Source organism: Falco naumanni, chromosome 7 (assembly GCF_017639655.2).
Source record: "Falco naumanni isolate bFalNau1 chromosome 7, bFalNau1.pat, whole genome shotgun sequence".
In the NCBI taxonomy this organism is placed as follows: domain Eukaryota; kingdom Metazoa; phylum Chordata; class Aves; order Falconiformes; family Falconidae; genus Falco; species Falco naumanni.
The window spans coordinates 51,055,016-51,076,774 of record NC_054060.1 but is presented as its reverse complement, the minus strand read 5'-3'; the positions used below and the strand labels follow the sequence as shown (position 1 = coordinate 51,076,774).

At 40.7% G+C, this 21,759-nt stretch overlaps 1 protein-coding gene across 9 annotated transcripts in view; it reads left to right on the top strand.

Moving 5' to 3' along the window:
* The first annotated feature begins 792 nt into the window (after positions 1–792).
* The window catches only part of SIPA1L1 (signal induced proliferation associated 1 like 1), a 220,620-nt gene continuing 199,653 nt past the window's right edge, over positions 793–21,759 (top strand). For 6 of the 9 annotated variants that reach the window (XM_040600031.1, XM_040600032.1, XM_040600034.1 and 3 more), the window contains exons 1-3: positions 793–899; positions 1,335–1,587; positions 21,520–21,622. The gene's annotated coding sequence lies outside the window, so the exon portion shown is untranslated. The remainder of the gene's footprint in view (positions 900–1,334; positions 1,588–21,519; positions 21,623–21,759) is intronic. The other 3 variants (XM_040600026.1, XM_040600029.1, XM_040600025.1) reach the window with 3 other exon arrangements.

The following is a 21,759-nucleotide window of genomic DNA, read 5'->3' as shown; positions in this document are numbered from 1 at the left end:
GATGTTTTCTGGAGCGTCCTAATTGCAGAGACAGCTCAGGGAAAGCTTCACTTACATTGGTTTAACTGAGATTGTTAATGTTCTGTTAAGCCAAGGACAGGAACAACTACAGGCAGAGCATCCAGAATGGGTTACCCACAGCTCATTTTGTTCAAAATTTTGGCCATTTGAAAACAGAGCAGTGTTCCTGCAGAACAAGGGGTGATGTTGATGTGTGCTCAGTATTTTTCATGCGCCTGCCCCTGTTGCTAATTTGTTATCTGTGATGGATATCTAGAGAGAGCACTCAATTTAATTTGAATGGCAGCAAAAGAGCTCAGTGTGTATACCATTTGTACAGTACCGGAAGGTTTTGCCTGTGTGTCAGCAAAAAAAAGAAAAACGAGCATTTTTATGCAAAAAGTTCTGAGAGGTGCAACACTAAGGCGCCCTTGGGCATGCCCCAAGGAGCCTCCTCACACATGGCCTTGGCCCCGGGCCGCCTTGAGCCAGCGGGGGGTTCCCCGAGCGAAGCCCCGCCGCCCCCGCGGCAGTGCCGCCGCCCCTGGGCTCCCTCCTCGAAACTCGCGCGCCGCGGGAGGGCCGGGGAGGGCCGGGGCGGCCGTGCCCGGCGCGGTGGTGGCTGGAGCGGAACGAGCTCGGTGCAGGCCTCGGCCTCCCACTAGGCCCGGCGCTTGGCCGTTGCTATAGGAACGCGCGCCGGGCCGCTCGCCCCCGCCCCTTGCCGCCGGAGCGCCGGCGGTGGGGCAGCCCCTCTCGCGAGAGCCGCGGCGGCGGCGGGCGGAGCGGAGCGGGCGGCGGGGTGAGCTCATCCCGGGCGCGGGCGGGGAGCGCCGCGCAGAGCCCAGCCCAGCTGAGGCGAGCGGAGCCGCCGGCAGCCGCCGCGGCAACTTTGTTGGGTGAGTTGCGAGCGGGAGTGCCGGGGCGGGCTGCGGGCCGTCCCCCTCCTTCCTGCCGCGGAGCCAGACGCGGGGAGCTGCCGCGCCGCTGACCGAGGGGGCGTGGGTGGGTGTGCGTGAGGAGAGCGGCCCCCAGCCCCGGGGCTGCGCGGCCCCCTGCCCGGCAGCCGGCGCCGCCGCGCCGGGGTCGGCAGAGGCGAGGCTGGGGGCCCGGGCGAAAGTGCCCCGCAGAGCCCCTCCGCCGCCGCAGCCGCACTCCTCCGCCGGGCGGGGGACGTCCTCTCCGTGCGGCCCCGGGGCGGCGGGAGTCCGCCGAGCCGCAGCCCGGGGCGGTCTCCCGCCCGGCCGGCAGTCCCGGGGCGGGTCGGGCGCGGGCGCCCCCGGAGCAAGCCGAGCCGGGTGCTATTCTCCGGATTTGTATCTCTTTCTCCCCAGGAAAGGCAGCTCCGAGCGGGAGCGGCGCGGCCGGCGCCCGGCGGGAGGGCGGACGGAGGCGGCGGTGAGTGGCGGCGGCGCGGCCCGCTCCGCGGGCGCAGTGCCGCTCGGCGGCGGTGGCGGCTCCCCGCGCTGCCCGTCCCTGCGGAGGCGGAGGGCGCCGTGCGGCGGGGGGCGCGCTCCCCGCGGGCCCGGGAGCGGCGCGCTGCTCGCCTTCAAGGCTCAATAAACAACTTGTTTCTTGTTGGGCGCTGTAAGTTGCACTTAAGCCTTTTTTTTTTTTTTTTTTTTTTTTTTCCCTTTATTGACTTTTTATAGTCAGCGAGGGTGTAGTCGCGCTGGTTGTGTTCTGAGCCGGCGCTGAGACCACAGCGATGGTAACAGTTAAGTAATTTGGAGGCAGCGCCGGTGGGGATGTTCTGAATGCTCGGCTCGTGAGAGGGGGTGGAGGAGCAGAATATTTGCGGATGGTTGGTTTCTTCACTGGGATCTTGGAAAAGTGGAAAAACAGGGAATGCCTTAAGCTGGATCTTATGGGGAGGGAGGAGGAGATGGAGAAGCAAGGAAAGGTAGATGAGAAGGGGATGACCTTCCTAAGCTGAGTTTGTTTGCTCTTCCCCCATTTTATATTGCACGAAATCTTCATGTTAATGTGCTCGTGCTTATATTTAAAAATAACTGTATTGTTTGCACTGAATAACTGTGATGCAGCTTCAGTTGGTTCAATGAGGAATTCACCCATTTGTGCCTGGTAAAGCAGTGATACAAAATGGGAATTGCTCAACTTAATGAAAATCTCCTTGTATAACCTTGGCCACAACATCTGTATGCTCTAGATGGAGGAGGCATGTTTTTACCCAAAGGAGAGTACAGGGGCTTTTTTTTTTTTTTATAACTGCTTACAAAATTGCTTTAAAAAAAATTCCTGCAAAATTGCTCTTAAAAAAAAGATCTTAGTGATGCTGCTTTAACAAACCCGTTACTGCGTGCTGCTGGAATGAAGTGCATCCGTGAGCACAGAGCCATAGTTGATAATACAATGCAAATTTGTTTTCAGAATAAAGGTGTCAAGTTTCATTAGGTTCCAGATCTGTATGGATGAACCAAGATTGGTGTTTTCTTTAGAAAGCAGTCCTTTCATAATGGAGTTTTGAGCAGGTTTTTTTTGCTTGCTACCTATGGGAATTATGCATTAGCTTCCCTTAATTTACGGCATAAGCCAGTTTTGTAAAAGAGAAAGTCTTTCTGCCCCACTTTTTGCCTGTTGTCACTGCAAGTACTAACTGCATAATAAGCATCTGCATTTTCTCTGGTGGAAATTTTGGTGGTTATTTATTTGGAAGGCATTGCTGGGCTGGCCTCCGTTCCACTTCAGCTGAAGTGGTGGGAGATACAGGTGAAAGTACTAAGTCAGAAGTTTGTGGCAGTTGTAATCGTAGAGAGATCTGTGGGTTGTGCTTCACTGTCAAGGCTTTTATGCCTTAGGCCATCAGATGCCATACCAGTTATTAATCCAGAAACAATGTGGGAACTTCAGATTTGTTTTTTCCTCAGTTAAAAAAACACATGTGTTCTATTTAGGTAAAGCTACAAAGAAACGTTTCATGGTTGAACGCTTTATGTAAATACTATGTCTCCTCTTTATTGATGGATAAGTAGGGACAGAAGATTCCCCCCCTCCACCCCCTTTTTTAACTATTTATGGCTGGTTGATTAAAGGATGTGCACTCAGTTGCTCAACAGCATATTAAGAAGGTATTACTGATGCTAATAAAATGCTTAGGTTTAACATTGCTACTTGGGATAGGCATACTTTCAGTTGTGGTTCGTAGAACCTCCTAGATCATAAAGTCAGAAGCAAAATGGGATGTCAACTCCAACTACTGTAGGGCTGCAGAAAGTTGCTTGATTTAAAAGGCTAGCAGGTGTAGAGGTAGGCATTGACACAGAAATGTGAAAGGGTGGAACTGCAGTTGGGAGTAAAAACTTGATATAGGGACGTGACACTCATAATTATTTTTGCTATAATGAAATGTATGATTGGTTGATTGATTGAAAACCCCTAGGTTTTCAAGGAGATTTTTTTTTCATTATGCTTATAAGTATTCTGCTGCTGCTTTGATCGTTTTGTTCATACATAGCTATTTCTGTCCTCTTGGTTTTGTAAATGTCTCAAATTAATACTTTGAAATGCCTATTTCAGAATTATTAATTCTGCTGCTATGAACAGATTTTTTTATTTCTAAGATAGGAGAACAAAACTTTGTTGTAGGAACATAAAATACTCCTACTAGTTATTTTGAATTTTAGTAATGTCATGTTCTTCCAGTTAAATAGCATCATTTTGGAAATAACGTTGGGAAAATGATAGGTGAGCTAGTAAGAGAAGGGGTTGAGGCTTAATTGAATTTCTTTGCTGTTCCTCTGCCTGTTTTGTCCTATAGCATGTCTATTGTAGAGGAAAAAAAAAAAAAGGAACAGTTTTCTCCATATCAGCAGTTTAATCCCTTCAGTGAGGGGGTTGCTGCAAGCTATTGAGTTCTTGCTGCTACTGGTTAGAAATCCTGGATACCCTACTGGGGTAAAGAAGCAGAGCTGCTGCCTTCATCAAAATTTCAGTCACACAAGTTGGTTTCCCTAATGTGGACATTTTCAGAGGTTTAGATTTATTTCATTGACTCTGTGTGTTGGCTAGTTGGCAAACAATTTTGGTCTGTTGTTTCCTTGGCTTTCTTAGTTTCAGGCAGATTCCTTTTATTCTTCAGCAGCTCCTTAAAATATTTGAAAAGTCAATAAGACATGATTTAATTATCTGTTAATATCTTTTTATATCATTGCTTTACTTCCTTATCCATTTTTTACATTTTTATTTTATTCATTTATTCTGACACCCAATTTCTTAAAGTTAAAATTAAAATAAAAACTTCCTGTTAGTAAGCTATGACAAATATAGCAATAGTAAGTGCAGTTACATATTTTTTTTGTCAGTGGAAATGTGTATCTTCTAAAATCTGCTAGGTTAGACTTTTGTTGATTTGGCATATAAAATTAATTATGTTAAGTATCTTGCTGTGAACCAGGCGGGGAAAAAATGTTATATTGTTCTGTGTTTTATTTTTCCAGGGGATGTGACTTCAGTGACTTGCTTTCAATTATATCCCTCTAAACAGCAACTTTTAAGTAGTCTAAGCTTTTTATTTCACTGAGTTCAGTTTAACATTTGAATGAGGACTCTCAGGCTGGAGGCTTATAAAGTAGGGTTTTATGGGTCTGTCAGAGTTGAGATATTCTCTATTTAATGAAAGGCAATCAATGTTTTCTGGGATTGGAACCTTACCAGCAATGGTTAACTGAAGGCAGAGTTGTAAACCTACAGAATATGGCCATTGGTGAGGCTGAGTGACAATAATGTGCTTTTGAGTAATTCTGATTTCTAATCCTTACACAGCTGGCAGGGCAAGACTAACACAGTTGCTGTAGCAGTTTCCATGTTAGCTTTGATAGTAGTTTTGCACTCTGAACTTTGGAAAACCCTTGAGGAGTTGCAGAGACGTAGAATTGCTTGGTTATTTAACTGTTTTTGAACATGAATCAGCAGATAAAATGGTTTTAGATGTCTGTCTTGCATATGTAAAGCTAAATTATGTCATTGTCTTAGTCTTTTATTTTTTAATTCTGTGGCACCAGTTTGCTGGGTGGGTTGTTTGATTTAGATTCTGCCACATGTCTTTTATGTTAAGTGTTAAGTGAGAATAAGCATTTACAAGTCTTTGTTTTCTTTATGGCAGGATGTTTTAAAGAGCATTTCATTTGAATGTGGCGACACAACACTTTCCATAATCTTGATAGCTAGAAAATTGTGTGATTGCTAACCGAGTATTCCTGTGTTGTTTCAAAGGTCTGAGTCTGTAAGTGGATCCTCTCTTGCAAACCCCTGTTTGATTAGTGTGATGAAAAATAATTGTGGCTTCATCTTCTCATACTACTTAATCTCATGTCAGATGCTGCAATAGTAGTAGCTTTTGTTCCATGCACAGTGGATAGATGTCTGTTTTGAAGAGGGAGATCAAGTTCCTGAAAAATGTAAGACTGTATAGAACTTTTCTGAATGTGGGTTATTTAAAAAGATGACACAGAGGGAAGAGTCTTTTGCCTTCAGTCTCAGGCTCTGTAGGAAGGGAGGAATGCTTTCTTCAGGTGGATATTACTAAAGATTAGTAGAATGCTTTTTGAAGACCAAGTTTTATTTGATAAATTCTAAAAATTTAAATAAACTACTGGCATATAGTTTAAGTCGGGTTGTTCATCGTGATTCCTTATGGTTTACCTTCAGTTTTTATTTTTGGTGGTGTTTTTTTCAATTTCAATTTGTGTTGTTTGTTTACCTTTTGAGGTAACTTTTTTTTAACCTCAAATTACTCATTTAGACCTTGGAGAGACTGGTTTTTGCTGCAACTATGAGAGAAACATGCTGATGTTGAACTTGTGCATTAACATGGACTTTTAGCTTAGTGAAAACATTTCAAGCTAACCTTGAAATATATCTTCTTTTTCCTAATTGATGGTGTTACAGCTAAACCTAAACTAGCCCAAATCAGCAGAAGACAGGCTCTTATTTCAGGGTGCTAGAAAGCACAGGTCAGAAGTTGAGCATAACCTGGAGAAAAGATGTCTGTTAAGTCTCCTTGGGAGACTTAGTTATGTTTAATATACTTGACTGGTAGTATTTTGTGACTATTAATACTTTCTTTTCCAGGTGGGGGAAATTGCCAAGCATCTTCCTTCACTCTGTAGCATGCCTTGGTGCCTGTCTCTGTGGTGGATCGTGGGGTTCCAGGAGGTGCCAAGGGCTGCTTTTGTAGCATGGCTCTGTTCTCTGAATTTCTTGAGTCACAGTGTATTTTACAACACCATCAGCAAAATCAATTTTTTGACCTTTGAATTCAAATGGCAAGCTTATTGTATGTTGATGTGATGTGAGGTAGGATTAATACAGAACTTTTTTTATTAGTGGCAGATAATATCTGTAAAACAACTGCTGTAGTAGCAGAACTTTCTGTGTGCCAGTTCATGTCAGCAGCTCTGATGGATATCTTGGGTTTCCTTGTTGGTGGTAATAGACAGCTTTTCTAAAGCGTTAACAAATATTTGTTAAAGACATACATTTTTCAATGTGACCAAAAGTTGCCTAGCCCCAAGAACATTTTTACATTGCTTTTGGGACTTTTTGAAATGGCTGAATTTTATTTTCATATTGTGTGGATTTTTTGGCCTTATAATAAGCATACCTCATACTCAAAATCATAGCTGTGCTTCATACTGTCATATGAAGTATTTGGTGCAGATTCATGATGATTGGTGTTTTGCAAGTGAGATTGTAATTCTCTGGTTTATAGCTTTTTTTCTCCTTTTTGGTCAAAGAGTGCGCCTTCATCTGATTTCCAAATTGCTATTTTTGTGTGTGGCTTTGTCACTCAGTCTTACAGTAGCAGGTAATTTGGCAGAGCAGAAGTAGATCTCTGGCTGAAGGTGCGGGTGGTGAGTCTCCCAGATCAATACTTAGTATTTTAGTAATTTTATTTAAGACAGAACCTAGTCTGATCTCTGAAGTTGGATGGCCCCAACACAGGTGTGGTTCATCAGTTTGTATTGTCATGACCATTAAGGGTTGGGCCACATTTGGTGAGCTTCTGGGGACAGATTTTTAGCTTGGTTTCCTCAAGAAGTCCAGTTTATGCACAGCAAGATGACTACAAAAATTGAAATAAATCATTATGAGGGCGGCTGAGCATTGAACAGACCACCCCAGAGTCACTAGTGAATCTCCACAGGCTTGGCAGGACAAAGCCCTAAGCAGTTTGACGCAATGTGGAAGTCAGCCCTGCTGGGAGGAGGAGGCTGGACTCCTGGGTTAACCTGGTCTGGTCTCTGCAGGCTGCTGGTAGCTGGAGGGCCATCTCAAAGGGCACTACTGTTTGAAATGCCAATGCAGATATAGTTTAAACAACTTATAAAAATCAAGACCATCCTTGTAGTGATTTTTTTTTTTTAAACTAATGGGAAACAGTTTTACTTTGGTATGCAGCCCATTTCATGTCTTCTGCTTGGGTAGCAGCACTACCGCTGGTGTCAGCTTATCATGGCTTCCTACTGCTGGTTCTCAGGTTGCAAACCTGCAGCAGGAAACTCAATTTCCTTTATTTGTGGGCATGCAAGAAAGGTGTATGTATGTGTGCATATTTTTTTTCCTTCAAGAGGCCTATGTAAGAGCAAATGCTTACATCTTGAATGTTTGGATTTTGACAGGGCCAGAGCACAAATTTGCTCTCGCTGAAGAAACTGGTGAAAATCAGACTTTTGTTTGTGTTTCATGTTTCTGAAGCTTAACAGGAGTTTGCCTGCATCTTTAAAATCAAAAAAAGACACAATGGATGATGAAACTCAAACTCTGCAGGCTTAAGAGTGTTACTATTACACAAAAGTAGTTAGAGTTCTTACCTCTGAACTATTTAAAGATCTCTTCTTTTTGTGGACGAACCTTTTCTCTTCATTTACAACATTTTAAAAACTAACAACGTGTGATACTATTTTGGGAATATTGCATATGTCAAGTCAGATAGAACTAGACCCCACCAAATAAATCTTGGTGGGTCTTCCTGGCCTCTATTGGCGGTGGTTGAGACTTCCACCACTGTATTTTCAAATTGGAAGGGCTGGTCAGATTTTATGCTTTCAGTCCATGCAGAAGGGCTGTATAATTGTGCAGAAGAAAGTTATAGTTCAATTTTCTCATGCTTTGAAAATAAACCTATCTTTATGAATGACATGATACTGGCACTCAGAGTCTATTGTGCAAATGTGTTTAGCAGCTTGTTGTGTGAATCAGAATAAAATAGTTCAATCGACTGCACTTGTATCGATTATACAGCAACTGGAATAGAGTGAAACCTGATGCTTTCCCGCAGCTTTTGCTAAAGCAAACATTAAGAAGTGAGAAAAGAAGGGAGATACTTATGTGTAAAGGCTATTTACATAGTTTGTCCTTTCCTTGGATGTTTTTTTTTTCTTCACTCCTTCCCTTCTTTTTGCCTTTCTTTTGCGGTCTTTGAAGAAGGCAGTGCTGACAAAGTCAGGGTTTTTTAACCTTCCCCCATTGACTTCAGCAGCATCTTGCAGGGTAGTCATTGACTTGTACTTGACATAACTCTGGAAATTCCTATGATGTCCCAAATCTAGTATTGTTTATTGCATTGCCATACAGAGAGGTGGTAGGAGAATCTTTATTAGGATGCCTTTGTTTATATTAACAAAAGGAAAATGCTAATATAGTCTTAAAACATGCCATTAATTTGAAATTTAAAAGGCCTTTTTAGGATTTTTAGTTCTGTGGGTTTTTAGGGCAGGTCTGTGCAGTGATATGAATGGTTGTGGTACTCTGGAGCACTGCCTGCCACAGATGCTTCTGCTTTATGAAATAATTAGAGAGTTGTAAGTTAATTCGTGCCTTATTGTACAATTGTGTCCCTATTTAGGCAAAGCCAGCAGATCTGCAGAGCTACATAGGTGGTTTTTTTACCATGTGTTAAAATTGTCAGGGCTTCTTTAAAATTTAAACTTGTACTGTTTTACTTCTCTTTTCAGCCAGAAAAAAATTTAAGGTTAATTAATATGCCAGATAACATTTGAGAACAAGAGGTTATTCTGTCTCCAAACAGCAGCATTAGAATTGGGTATGAACATGTGACAGTGTGGTGTATATTCCAGATTTAATCACTTGTATATGTAGTGTTGATGCAGTAAAGACTTTCAAATTTGTTGGTAATTTAAAGCACATCTCCAGTAAAACAAAGGTATGATAATAAGCAGTAATTAAATGTTGCAAAGGGTGCTCATCACTGTTATTTTAACAGAAGTTAGTCATTATGTGCTGATTGCTGGCATCATTAAATCTCAATTTTTCAGTATGTAAGTCAGTGCTTACATACCTGAGCAGTTGAACTGACGTTTTCCATTCTTGTATTGCTGAAGTATCTCTTGCATCTTAAGTGTAATGACTTACCTCAAACTGCCAACAGCTTTGTGCCTGCCAAGGGCAAGAATGCAAATGTTGTGAATGTGCTCTTTAACTAAGAGATATAATGCATCTCTTCCGCAAATTGGGGTGCGGGGAACAGTCAATTTAATTTAGAACGACTTAGCAGTTGTACACAGCTGGCCACATGAAAAATAATCATATGTGAGGTAAATATTGCCTCTTGTAAAAGTACAGAATGCCCAGAAATAAAATGTCTGAAGTGCTGGTGGAGGGAGAGACTTGTGCTGTTCCTTATTTTTTAGAAACCTGCAATTTGCTTAAAAGCAAAAAAAAAAAAAAAAAAAACCAAAAACAAAAAAAACCCCAAAACCACAAAAGCAAATTATAGTAGTTGCCAAATATTCAATCAAGTATGATGCAGTCTAATGTTAGGTGACAGGTTTCTTCAGGTTCTTGAGGCAGGGGATTAAGTGACTTAGGGCTAAATAAGACAGGCCTCACAAACTGATTTAAGGAGGGAAATTAAGGAGCAGTTAAAGAAGGAATTTGTAGATAAAAATCCTCATTTCATCTTTCAGTTGTGTAATAGCAAGAGGTGATTAGACTTAACAAGGGTCAAACTTGAAGAAATAATTGATGAAATAGAAAGCTGGTAGACAGATCTAAAATAAAGTAGCACTTCGGTCATTTGAAATGTGTTGGAAGGTAGGGTTGTGAACATTATGGAAGCTGCAGAGGGTAATAACAATACGAGTTGTTAGATCATTGACTGTTTAGACAGAAAAAGTTGAGTTCAGATGAGGGGGAATTGTAAATGATTGTAGTGTTTGCCTTAAAGTCGTCAGTTTTTCTGATGTGGAGGACTAAAATTTTTGGCAGAACAATGAGCTTCTATTTGTCATGGCATTAAGGTGCTCAGAATAAGCATGACTGATACTTACTTTTTGGTAGATAACACAATTCAAAAAATTGCTTTTTCAGTACTGTTTAAATGTTGTAGCTGAAACCGTATGAACAAGTGAATCCTATCTTCTGTTTCTGTTTCTCCCTCTCCCTCCCTCTTTTTCCTCTTATAACTTAGAGATCTTTGGACCTTTCTTTTCTAGGGAGGTGGCAGAAGAACTGGCACAACTCTGTAAAGGTGAAGTTAAATGCATAGAATTGCGACCAGTTTCTTAAATTTGAATCCTGTTTTTCTCCAGAATGACTAGCTTTTTTTTCCAGGTATTGTCAGACAACATGGCTAGAATCAATTCTTACTTGAAATTTAGCTACAAATTAAACTTTATTGCCTGTAACAAACAGGTTATGTAAGGGTAGTATAGACAGCATACCTCATTGTGTGGTCTTTCATACTCACTTTTTCACATGGGGAAAGGAAAGGGCTTGTAGAACAGTGCTGCCCAATTTCAGTAACATTTTACAGGTGGCAATAAAACCTCTTGGCTCTGTTGACAGTATGTGGGTGTTACGTGCTTGCAGGTAAAGTTGTTTAATGTTACTGTTTAATAGTACTTTTGGAAATGAAGTAATTGTATGCGTAGTATAGTACAAAATACCTTCAAATAGTGGTTGGTTTCTGCATTACACTATTTTCTTGTTGCTGATAAAGGTAGTACAAAAACCTTTCCATGTTAGAAGTTCAAAGCAATTTTGCCAGGTAGAAAAACAGCCTTTCTAAAGGTGGTGGGTTTTTCTTTTTGAATCTTGTGTTAGTGCTGAGTGACTGTTCTGTTTACACTGAGTTTCTGACTTAAAACTGTTGATAGCAGTAGTTATCTCGTTGCTGTAACCCTTCTTTGTTATCACCTTAATACTTAGCTGAGATGCCAGAAGCTCTTGAAATATATGGAAACTTCAGGTAGGTTAGTCACTTGAGTACTGGCACGCTGGGTTTCAAGGCAATGTGTTGTGTTGTCCCTGTGTTTAGAATTTGGAACTGAAGACTTAGGATGCTATTGAAGTGCCACTGCTGTTCAGTTTATAACCATGCTAATTAGTGCGGAATGTCATTAAGATTAACATATGCAATATTAATAGAACTACTTGTGAAACTGAGCTGTCATTATGTCACTGAATAGTTGTACTGAAAAGTTGTGTGACTCTTCCCCAGAAGATAGTTGAGAAGAGCTTACAATGTGCCCCTTGAGACATAGCTGTCCCTTGGGAATACGTCATCTGGTCTCAGTCACCTCTTTTCTCTGAGACACTAGATGATCAAAGACCTGGCTGCAGCAGGGAGGGACTGTTCTAATAGAAATATACAGCTTTGAGAATATGCTCTTTTGGGGGGGGGTTCTTGTCTTGTGAACAAAACCAGTTTTCCCAGTCTCATGATTACGTGTGAGGAGAAGGCTGTTTCATCTGGTAAAGTTAGTGTGATCTGATCTGCTGCTTTTCTGCATCTGAAAGGCTGCTGGGAAAGAAGGGGTGTGTGTGGGGAAGGTTCTGTAAAATGTTTCTGCTGGTAGCAGAAACAATTACTTTTGGGATGAAGTTTGATTTCCTTATACCTCCCAGCTTAGTTTTAGACTTCTAGACAGTACTACTGACTTGATAGTGGCGGTGTGTGTGTGCGGGCAGGGCGGGGAAGTGTGTCAAGCAGGATAATTAAAATGTTGACAATAGGTAAGTATTTTATATTTTTGTACTTTCATGGACTGGAAATGCCCAGAGCCCTAACCTGATATCTTTGGAAATGGAAATTTGGAAACAAAAATATGGAAACATGTACATAGCTAATGTGGTGTAGCATAGTTGTGTGATAATTTGCTGCTCTGCCTTGAGTGCACTCGATTTCACTTATTTGTAGGTATTAATGACATTTATTTTGATGTGACGTTACTGTAATATCAGTGCCGGGTATTCATTCATTAGTTCACTTTGTGAAGTAAGGCGATGCAGATGCCCTTGAGCAAGCAAAAAAAACCCCATGCACATGAGAAATCTGTAACAGTGTTCAGAGCAGAAGCTGCCTTGGGCTTTAGATATCATCTTGCTAGGGACAAATTTGTTCAGTAACTAGCTGTAAAGCTGAGCTGGAAACTCTTGAGCCAGCTTCGAGGAATCTAGTGGCTTCATCCGCACTTGGCTGTGGCCTGCCTTCTGCTCCAAAGAGTGGCTCTGCACAGCTCAAACCCCTGCTGTTCACTGGGGACAGTCCCTAGTCTCGTGGGATCTCCTGTACATCAGTGTCTGCTAGCAAACTTTAACAAAACCCATGACAGTTACGGATTAGTGCTCAAACCTGTGCCCTGGCCTTATTATAGCTTTAGCTGACAGTGCCTACATGGCACAATGCAGCACTGCTGAGTTTGTAGCTTGCATGCAGATAGCATTTAATGGTGGTAGCATGTAGCATTGCATATGAGCTAACTAGCCTCCCTCTTCAGTGGGGCTTACTGAGCTTGGCAACAGCATTGTGCTAATGTGGCTTTGTGTTTCTGGTTCTTGTGTTAGTCCAGTGGTTTTACCTCAAAGGTCAGCTGATCAATGGTGGTGGCATAATAGCTGGCATGCTACAAATTAAAGAAATACTGGAATAAATTGCTTTGGATTTTAATTGCCTGCTAGACATCCCTATCTTAGTGACCTCTTATGCATGTTGACCTGTAGCAATGGAGAACGACATGGTCTATAAAATTGCAGAAAGAATAAAACAGACTGCACACAAAACGAGTAAAATGAAATATGTAGGAACTGTAAAATCTAAGACCATTAAAATATATTTTAAAGTATTCCTTTAAATCTGGGTTAATAATCTAGTGTGAGTTCTCTTGTTCAGGATGAATTGTGTTCAAAAGTTAATGTAAGTACTGCCTGGCTCTGCTTCAGAGAACGTCTCTGATTCTCACAGGGCACGGTGTCAGCAGCCAATGTGCCTCACATTGTCACCCTTGGAGTTTTTCCATTTTGTTTTTTGCCTAGTTCTAGCAAATGTGTGGATAGTGTTCTTTAGCTCAGAGCTAGCTTGAGTATCTGTGTGGCATGGCTGTCACTTCTGAGACTGCAGTTGCTGTATCCTAGATTTCTGATAACAGGTCTGAGGCAAGGTTGCTCTCAAAAGTTTTTTGGTTTCCTATGGAAACCAACTTGTGTGGTAAGGCTCTGTATGTGTCTACATGTGTGTTCTCTCTAATGCTTGTTCCTTTTCCCCATCCTTCTGTATATTTTGAATGTGATGGCTTTTGTTCGAGCCCTGTAAGCGCACCTAGAGTCCATCAAACTTTGTAAAAGTGGACTACTGAGTGGGGGTGTGATTAAGTCCCAGTGGTGTTAAGAGCTGCAGCATGCACAAGGATATTATTAGTCACCAGAGAAACTGTGTGATTAATGCAATTGCATGGGAGAAACTTAACCTGGAGTGTATGTATTCTTATATATCAAATCTGGTCAGATATGAGAGAGAGATTGGAATGTATCAACCAGGCTTTGTTAGTCCATGTGATTACCTGTTCTGTGTAGTTTTCCTTCCAAAAATGCAGAAGACAAAATGTAATGGGATCCTGTAGAGATACCTGTATTCAGGTTGCTTAATGGTTTCTGCTATTAAGTGTCCTGTGAGCTTTCGTTTTCTTTTTTCCTCCCTCTCTCCAGAATTGTTCAACACTACCGTTGTGTGAGCTGCTTTTGTAGGTTTTTTTGATAGAGCAAATCACTTTTTATCAGGGAAACATCTTTTTCTTTTTTCTTCCGTCCCTTCAAAGTATTAACATTGTTATTGTTGAAAAATGGAATACTGGTTACCAGGAGCTCTTCTCAAGAAGAATCTTGCCCATGCACTACTGAGTTGTATGAATGTTTTAAGGCCAGACTCATTCTGCATGCAAACTTCTGTGGACATCTGGGATCCATCAGAGGAGCAAAAACACAAACGGCATCCTGCCCTTTCACTGTCTTACCAATTCACTTGTCACCAGACGCTCCTGGCCTTCTCTCATCTGCCTGGTGCTTACTGGCAAGTATGTTGTAAGGCTTTGTTGAAAGGAGGTGTGATGGGTGTGAAAGATCGATTTGTTCTTGCTTTTGCTTGTCTGATTAGTTAAAACTAAAGCATTTTCCTTGTTCAAATTCTTCCTGTTCTGTTTGAGAAGTCAAGCAGGTTCATTTGATACATAGTCAAGTGATGCAGAGACTAATTGTTCTGGGTCTCACTGGACAGGTGGTAGGGTAGACCATCCAAAGAGGATGTTCTGACTTAGCAAAAAGGTTGTATCTTCTGTACTTGTAATGCTTTTGAATGTCAGACAATGAGGCTGCAGGTGAAGCAGGATTTGTAATGATTTATTTTTAAACTTGTGGTTGATTGCAATGTGAGATTGTCCCTTTTTAGAGAGGAAAAAGTGTTTATATCCATCTGAGGGGGGAAGTCTTTGAATAAGCTGCATATTGACTTTGGTTGCTTGTGACAGTGGCACTGTGTGAAGTGGTAACTGGGCCAGATTCTTCTTCCTGCCTCTTTATCTCAGCAACAGCCATATGATGTGCAATCTCAGCTCAGTAAATTCTCACCTTCTTTCCCATCGCTCCTGAGAGTGAAGATCTTTGATCCATCTTCCCTTCAAGAGCTGAGGAGAATACTGATTTCTGCCTTGACTATTTGCAAGGCCTAATACTGGACCATAATGATTCATGAATCTTGTAGGATAACTTTTTTTGGCTGCCATGATAACACAGTTTTGCAGTTTAGGTGATAGTAGCCTGTCAAAGTTTGAACCTTTTTCAGCCATTCAGCATCAGCCAGCACTGGACCGTTAGGCTATAGAGCTGCCTCACGCATGCTTTTAACTTTCCTCTTGGTAAAAAGAGGTAAAAAGAGGAGGGAAGAATAGCACAGAAAGCTATCTTAGTTGGTGGCAAGAGTATGCAATAACATCCATCCAAACTTATCTCAAGGTTACAAAGTTAGAACACTGGTTCAGCAGTGCTACAAGCAGGACTCTGGATACTGGGTCAAAAGTGTAGTGGTCATATGTAAAGTATCAGTGTCATAAATCATTCTGTTTGCTTTGATTAAAGCAAAAATAAAATACATATCGGGTAGCAGCATGACTTATTTGCATTAAGCATTATTTATTTAGACCACTATGATTTTATACTGGATTAGATATTATGCACTTCCCTGCCACTGATACAGATTTGGTATCCTGTTCAGGCACACTTGATAAAATTTAATCATGTACCTAAGTCTTACTTGGACACTGTGTGACCTGTTTCAGTGTTCAGTTGCCCTTAAAGTAATTTTTTTTTTTTTAATGTTTACAGGATGTTTCTGATTTTTAACACGTAGCAGTTTTAAGTATTTCTGAACACTGTTTCAGCACAGTACCTGTCAGGAGTCAAGGGAAAAGATTCTCAGAATCTACTATTCAGAAACTGTGTTTCATTGTTTGATTTTTATTCCCTTCCTATTTGTGAGTTACATGGCAACTGCAAACTAGAGCTGCTTATTGAATCTCTCCATTTAGATGTGGAATAGAATAACAAATCCACTTTTTGATCTGTTCGTCTGATACAACTCTTATCTAATATGTTACGCTTTCTGAAAAGCTTTTAAAGAACATCATGCATATCATTGGTGTTTTGCTGGCCTGTACAAGCAGGTGATGTAGTCCTTCTACAGGTATGCACAGAAATGTCCAGTCTTTCTGTGGACGGTTGACACACATATATGCTTTAGGTCTGAAACACTTGCATTTAAAGAGTTAGTTTTGATGCATGCATGTGAGTCAGTCTGCTAGAGGTCCAGTCTTCTCTTTTTTTCTGGAAATACGGTATCTCTCTTTTGTACAAAAATGAGGGGAAAATGCACAGAAGTCAGTTTACTGCTTCATATCTGTACCTCCAGATAAGTTTGATACCATAGTCTGAACTGTGCTTCTTCAGGCAAACTGGTATTTTGTGTGACTTGATTCTTTTATTTACCACACTTCAAAAGGTAGCTAAAGCACAGCTGGGATTTACAGCAAAATTTTCTGCTTATTTTTAGGTGATAGTTGTTTTGTATCAAATATGATGCTGCACAGGTGGCTTGTAAACCTCACTCATTCCACACAAAGCTAGTATTTTGTAAATACCTCTCTCTTGTGTGGGAAGTAATTAAAAAACTTGTGTAACCAGGAAGCAGCATCAAAAATTAGGATGAAAACTTTGATGGGTAGTCCTGGAGTTGTAGACTGATTTAGGCAGAAAGGGACTGCTGGAGGTCATCTGGTCCCAACTTCTGCACTGAAAGCATCACCAGTATAAAATTGGAGGTGTATAATGATGATGAGTTTCGCTTAGTCTTTGCTGTAACCTCCCTTTAGGTAGGTGTAGAAAGCAAGATGATCTCCCAAGCATTCTCTAGTGTAACAAACCCAGGTGTCTCATCCTGGCCTTGTTCCTCAAGTGGTGGTCTCTCTGCTGAACTTGCTTCAAGGCCATCTTTCTTATGCTAAGCAGTCTAAAACTGCGCATGCTTATTCAGCTGAGATTTCACTAGTGCCGAATAAAAGTTGTTTACTAGATTTAGACAGAACACTGACAAGCACTGCAAGGCAAATATTGTTAACTTAATCTTACCTACAGCTTGAGATGGTGCATTTTCAGAAATACCTATTTTTATTCCTAGGCGCATAAGGAACCTGTGACTGAATACTACTTTTACCATATCACTGCTTCCAGAAAGGGTTATTTATATTATGCAGCTTGAAGTAGACTTTCTAATTCATAGCCAAACTTGTTTCACACAGCTGCAGATTTAATCAATACATATATCTGCTCTTTTAAGTTTTTTTTTTCTATCTAAGATTTTGCTTTGTGTGGAGTATTAATATTGGTTTGTATTATGTTTTTTTTAAGCCAGCCATCAAACAAACAGTTATGGTTGTGTGACTGAGTGGAAAAAGGCGTTTTCCGCCTGCTTCATTCTTAGTGTCAGCTTTCAATTTGTGAACTGCTGTTTGTTTGGTCTGCATGCAGGGATGCACTTTGCACTGTATTTTAATGTGTCATGGTTAAAATCAATAAAAGTCATGCCAGAATAAATGCTTATGGGAGGGGAGAAATGTGAAAGTGGGCATTCTCAGAAACAGTAAGTAGGCAAACAAAGTGGTGGTGGGGAACAGAGAGGAGACAGTGAATATATTTTTGTCCAGTGTGGACCAGTCTTCCACATGAACCAGTGGAAAAAGACACTTTGTCCTTGCTACTGGTATCTTTACCTTATTGCTGTGACGTATGGCAGGCTACATGGTGCTGGCAGAACAGGAACTAGCAGCAATAGAGGCTGTCTTGGTGCAGAGGCCAGGTCATTCAGAATTTAGACCCTGGTCTTGGGTTCAGACCTTTCCTGTGGTAACATTTTCAGTCATATGACTTTACTTTTTGCCAAAGACTATAACTTTAGCTAAAACTTGTTGGGACATGCACAACATGATTTTTTTTTTGCAACTGCAGCTTGTGGCATGGGCTATCGGCAGGTTTGTTTAGTGTGAACTAGTACAGCTAGTATAAACTAGCTTCATTATAAGACACCAGGTAGTGTTTCAGGACATAAGGACAAAGCAACTTGTAGCCTGTGCTTGTCACAGCTGTCATACCTTTCACCTTATGGAATAAGATTTATCAGGTGTAATTATGTCCAAATGAGACACTCTTGCTATCTTGCCAGTGTTACTTTTTTCCTGTTAGTTTAGTCACTGGACACAGATGAAATAAAAATGTAAACCAGTGCCTATTGGAATGGCTTCATGCTTCTTGGATTATTTAAATGAATCTTTTAATCTGCCATGAAATTACGTGGGTTGTCACACAGATTTTCAACTAACTCCAGTTTTATACCACTTAGAGTTTATTTTATTCCCATGAGGAAAGTTTATTTTTTTATCACCTGTACAGGACAAACTTGTTTTTGTGATCTACTTGCAACTTGCTTTCTGTAGTCACAGGCATGGGCTTTCTAAACTATGGTTTGTTCTTTTAAAACATAAAAGTGTGCACTGTCCATGAGTGGTCTGTGTTAAAACTGAAGTCAAAACCTTGTCCAGGCCACATCTGTAAACTGTCATAGTGCATGTCTACTTTTTTTCTTGTTTTTCATTAGTTCACTTTTGTATCTGCTTCAGGTGAACATTGACTGCCCTCCTCCCCCAGCTCTGCTTGTGTCACGTGAAGGAAAAGAGCATCCACAGTGTTTATGGTTCCAAACTTTTTCAAGTTTGAAACTATTAAATGCATAGCTTACAGAAATTTCACTGTTCAGGAGCTTCTAAAATAAAAGTGGAAGTAAAAGGGCTTATCAGCTAAGATATTAGTATAGCTAATTGTGATGCTTTGTGCTTCTTCTAATAGATTTCATTTTTGTTGCTGAGATTCCTAACCTTACTGTTGAAATAATATTTATAGTAATGTGGGTCTGCTAAAACTCCATAAACTTGTATAAACCAAAAAGTAGGTTGCTATGTGTGATTTATGAACGTTTCAGGACAGTGCAAGGCTGCATTTAGAGTGGGGAGTCTCTGCCTTAATTTATATGAAATAAGGGTGGCTTTTATATGGGATGCTGTGGAGATGTTACTGTTCTTGGATGAAGGTCTGTCTGGTGTCCTAGATATCTTGAAATACAAATAGTATTTGTGTTTTGTGGACTGAGGGATTGGGAGATGAAAATAAGAGGAAGGGAAATAAAACTGTTGTTACTTCTGACTTGAGTTTCCTTTATGTGTGAACTTTCTGTATGTGGCATTGCTTGTAGGATGGATAAGCTGAAGAAAATTGCAGTATGGTAAATGTGGATTAATTTTTCTTTCTTTGCCACTTAAGTGTGGTGTTAAACAAATTTCCTGTTAAAAACTGGATATTCTTAGTGGCAAAATATTACAATGGCGAGAAATATTTCTGACTTGTAGCCTAAGCCAATCTTTAGTTGGAGAGAGAGGTTTGCATATGTGTGGGAATTATTTTAAAACTGCTTTCTGTCACTGTTTTCTTCCATGACAGTGGTCTACACCAAATAAACATTTAGGATAGGTTTTGACTGGAATATCTGAATTATTAAGTTGGCTCATTTTTGCTAAGAAGGTTGAATTTGAAGATCTCGCTGGCTGTATCTGCATTTCAGTATATACCAAATGCAGGTTTAATTATGGAAACTAAGCCTCCTTTAAAGCAACTGCAGCCGAGGCGAATGCAGTCCTGTCTGTCTTTAGTCCCTAGCTTCCCAAGTGGTGAATTTGAAGAAATAATCTAGCAAGTGTAAGTATCTTTAAATGTTTTAGTTTTTGGTTTCCACACCCTCACCCAAAAAAAAAAAAAAAAAAGCCTCAAAAAACTCGTAACACCACCTTCCTTCCCAAAAAGCTGATATGGGGGGGGGGGGGGGGGGGGGGGGGGGAAGAGAAATTCCTGGTAAAATGCCTTCCCCTATCTTGGAGTCATCCAGAGTGGTAGTGCTGCTGCTCATGTACCCGTGTACTTTTAGAAGGTTCAACATGTCTTGCTCCTGACCGCATGTCCAGCGCTCTGCTCTTACTAGGGAGTGCCTAGAGAACAGGCTGTGATGTGCCTTTTGCAAACAGTAACGCATCAGCTTGGATTGAACTGAATGCCTTCTCTGTATGTCATTCATGAAACTGTAAGGGTGGCCTGTGCTGAAAGTTTCTCATACTTGATCATAAATTTGTGTTCTTGTGACTTCGTCAGACTGATTTAAAATTGCTTGAGCGTATAGGGGAATTGGTTTAGCACTGAAGAGTGGAAGGCACTAGTGGGGCATTAGTATTTTTTTGCAAAGGCAACTTAAGGTTCTGTGGGCAGGTAGTCAGCATTGCTGATACTTTGTTTCTTTTTTTAAGCTGATGGGTTTGAAAAGTTGTGTAAGAATTGCTTCAATTAATGAGTTTTATCCTTTCTTGACAATTCTTTCCATTTTCACTGGTGGGAGAATTCATGATACAGAGTACTAGCTTGATTAGTCTTTGTTTTCATGTGTTTTAGTAGTTAAAATGGAGACTGTTCTTAAAAGCTAAATTCTGCTTTGTGTAATTGCATCCTCATGAATCAAGTAGATCAAACGGTAATTAACTGCACCGTTGGCTAATGACTGCGGGAAGAAGAGAAATTAATGGGCAGGAGGGGTGTGCTGCAGATGAACTATAGACCTATACCAGGTTGTCTTCTGGCTGAGAGTCTTTTACCAAGAAAAAATGTACTGATTTTGCATACTGCTTTATAGTGTGACTGTACCGTCACTGCATCTCCTGAAAGGTAAGCCTCAACTCCAGCCTGCAAAAAGGAAAAGTAAAACCCAATAGAACGTGTGCTCCAGCTATAATCACATTTCCATGTCTTTAAATTGAGGATAATGACAAACTTTATTAATGCCTGCAATTTTTGTACTTTTATTGTGATAGTGACTTTCAGTTAAGTTGTATGTAAGAAGCTTCTTGGTTGGATATATTTGCTGGGACATAAACATTTCATATTTAGAATTTAATGATTCACAGTTCTGGTCATGTGTAAAGTGAGAGGGACATAGAGTTACAAAACTTGAAGTAGCTTTGTACGTCTAAGTCTACTGGTGTACCACAGCAGAGACTTTGGTAAAGGTCATTTTATCAGAGGAAGGTTAACTAGGAAAAAACCCAAACCACCAAGCACAAAACCACTGGTTGTTTCTGCTAATAAATGTATGGATCTGGTGAGTTCTTCTGCCGCTTCAGGGTATCCGTTCCTTCAGCAGAACTAGGTGGTTGAAAACTGTTACTCCTGTGCTCGTTTTAAGTTACTGTTACTACTGTGGGATGCCAATTTGTGGCATTTTCAGCAAACCTTCAAACCAATGGTTCAGCTGAAGGACTGTCTCACCAAAAGGGCTTTTTGTGTGTTGAACAAATTGATTCCTTCTGTATATCTAAGGGAATATTGAAGCATATGGTGCATCCATAATTGAACTTGCCATGTAGTCTTAGTTTATCAGTTTTCTCTGTGAATTGTTTGTTTCATGTGAATTTCTTACAGTTGTAACAAAATTTTCTTGATACGGTTTTTACAAAAGAGAACAAGTTTAAAATACTTACTTTGGAGGAAAAAGGGATATTTTTTGTGTATGTGTGTGACTCGTGATGCTGTGGCCATAAAATCAGATCTCCAACTTTTGATGTATTTTAGGTGAAAACCATTCTTTGGACTTGACCAGATATTAACTCTGACAGGAATGAAAGTCTGAAGATTTTTGTGAACCTACAACTATCTAAAGGAATTGATGAGCAGGGTAAGAATTCACATGTCTTGCATAAAACTTGGTTTTGTGAGTATTTGGCTACTGCAATACAGAATGTGCCACTTCCTGCTGTGTAAATGGAAAAGTGAAGGAAATTATGGAGGGTAAAGACAGCAGTCAAATTTAGT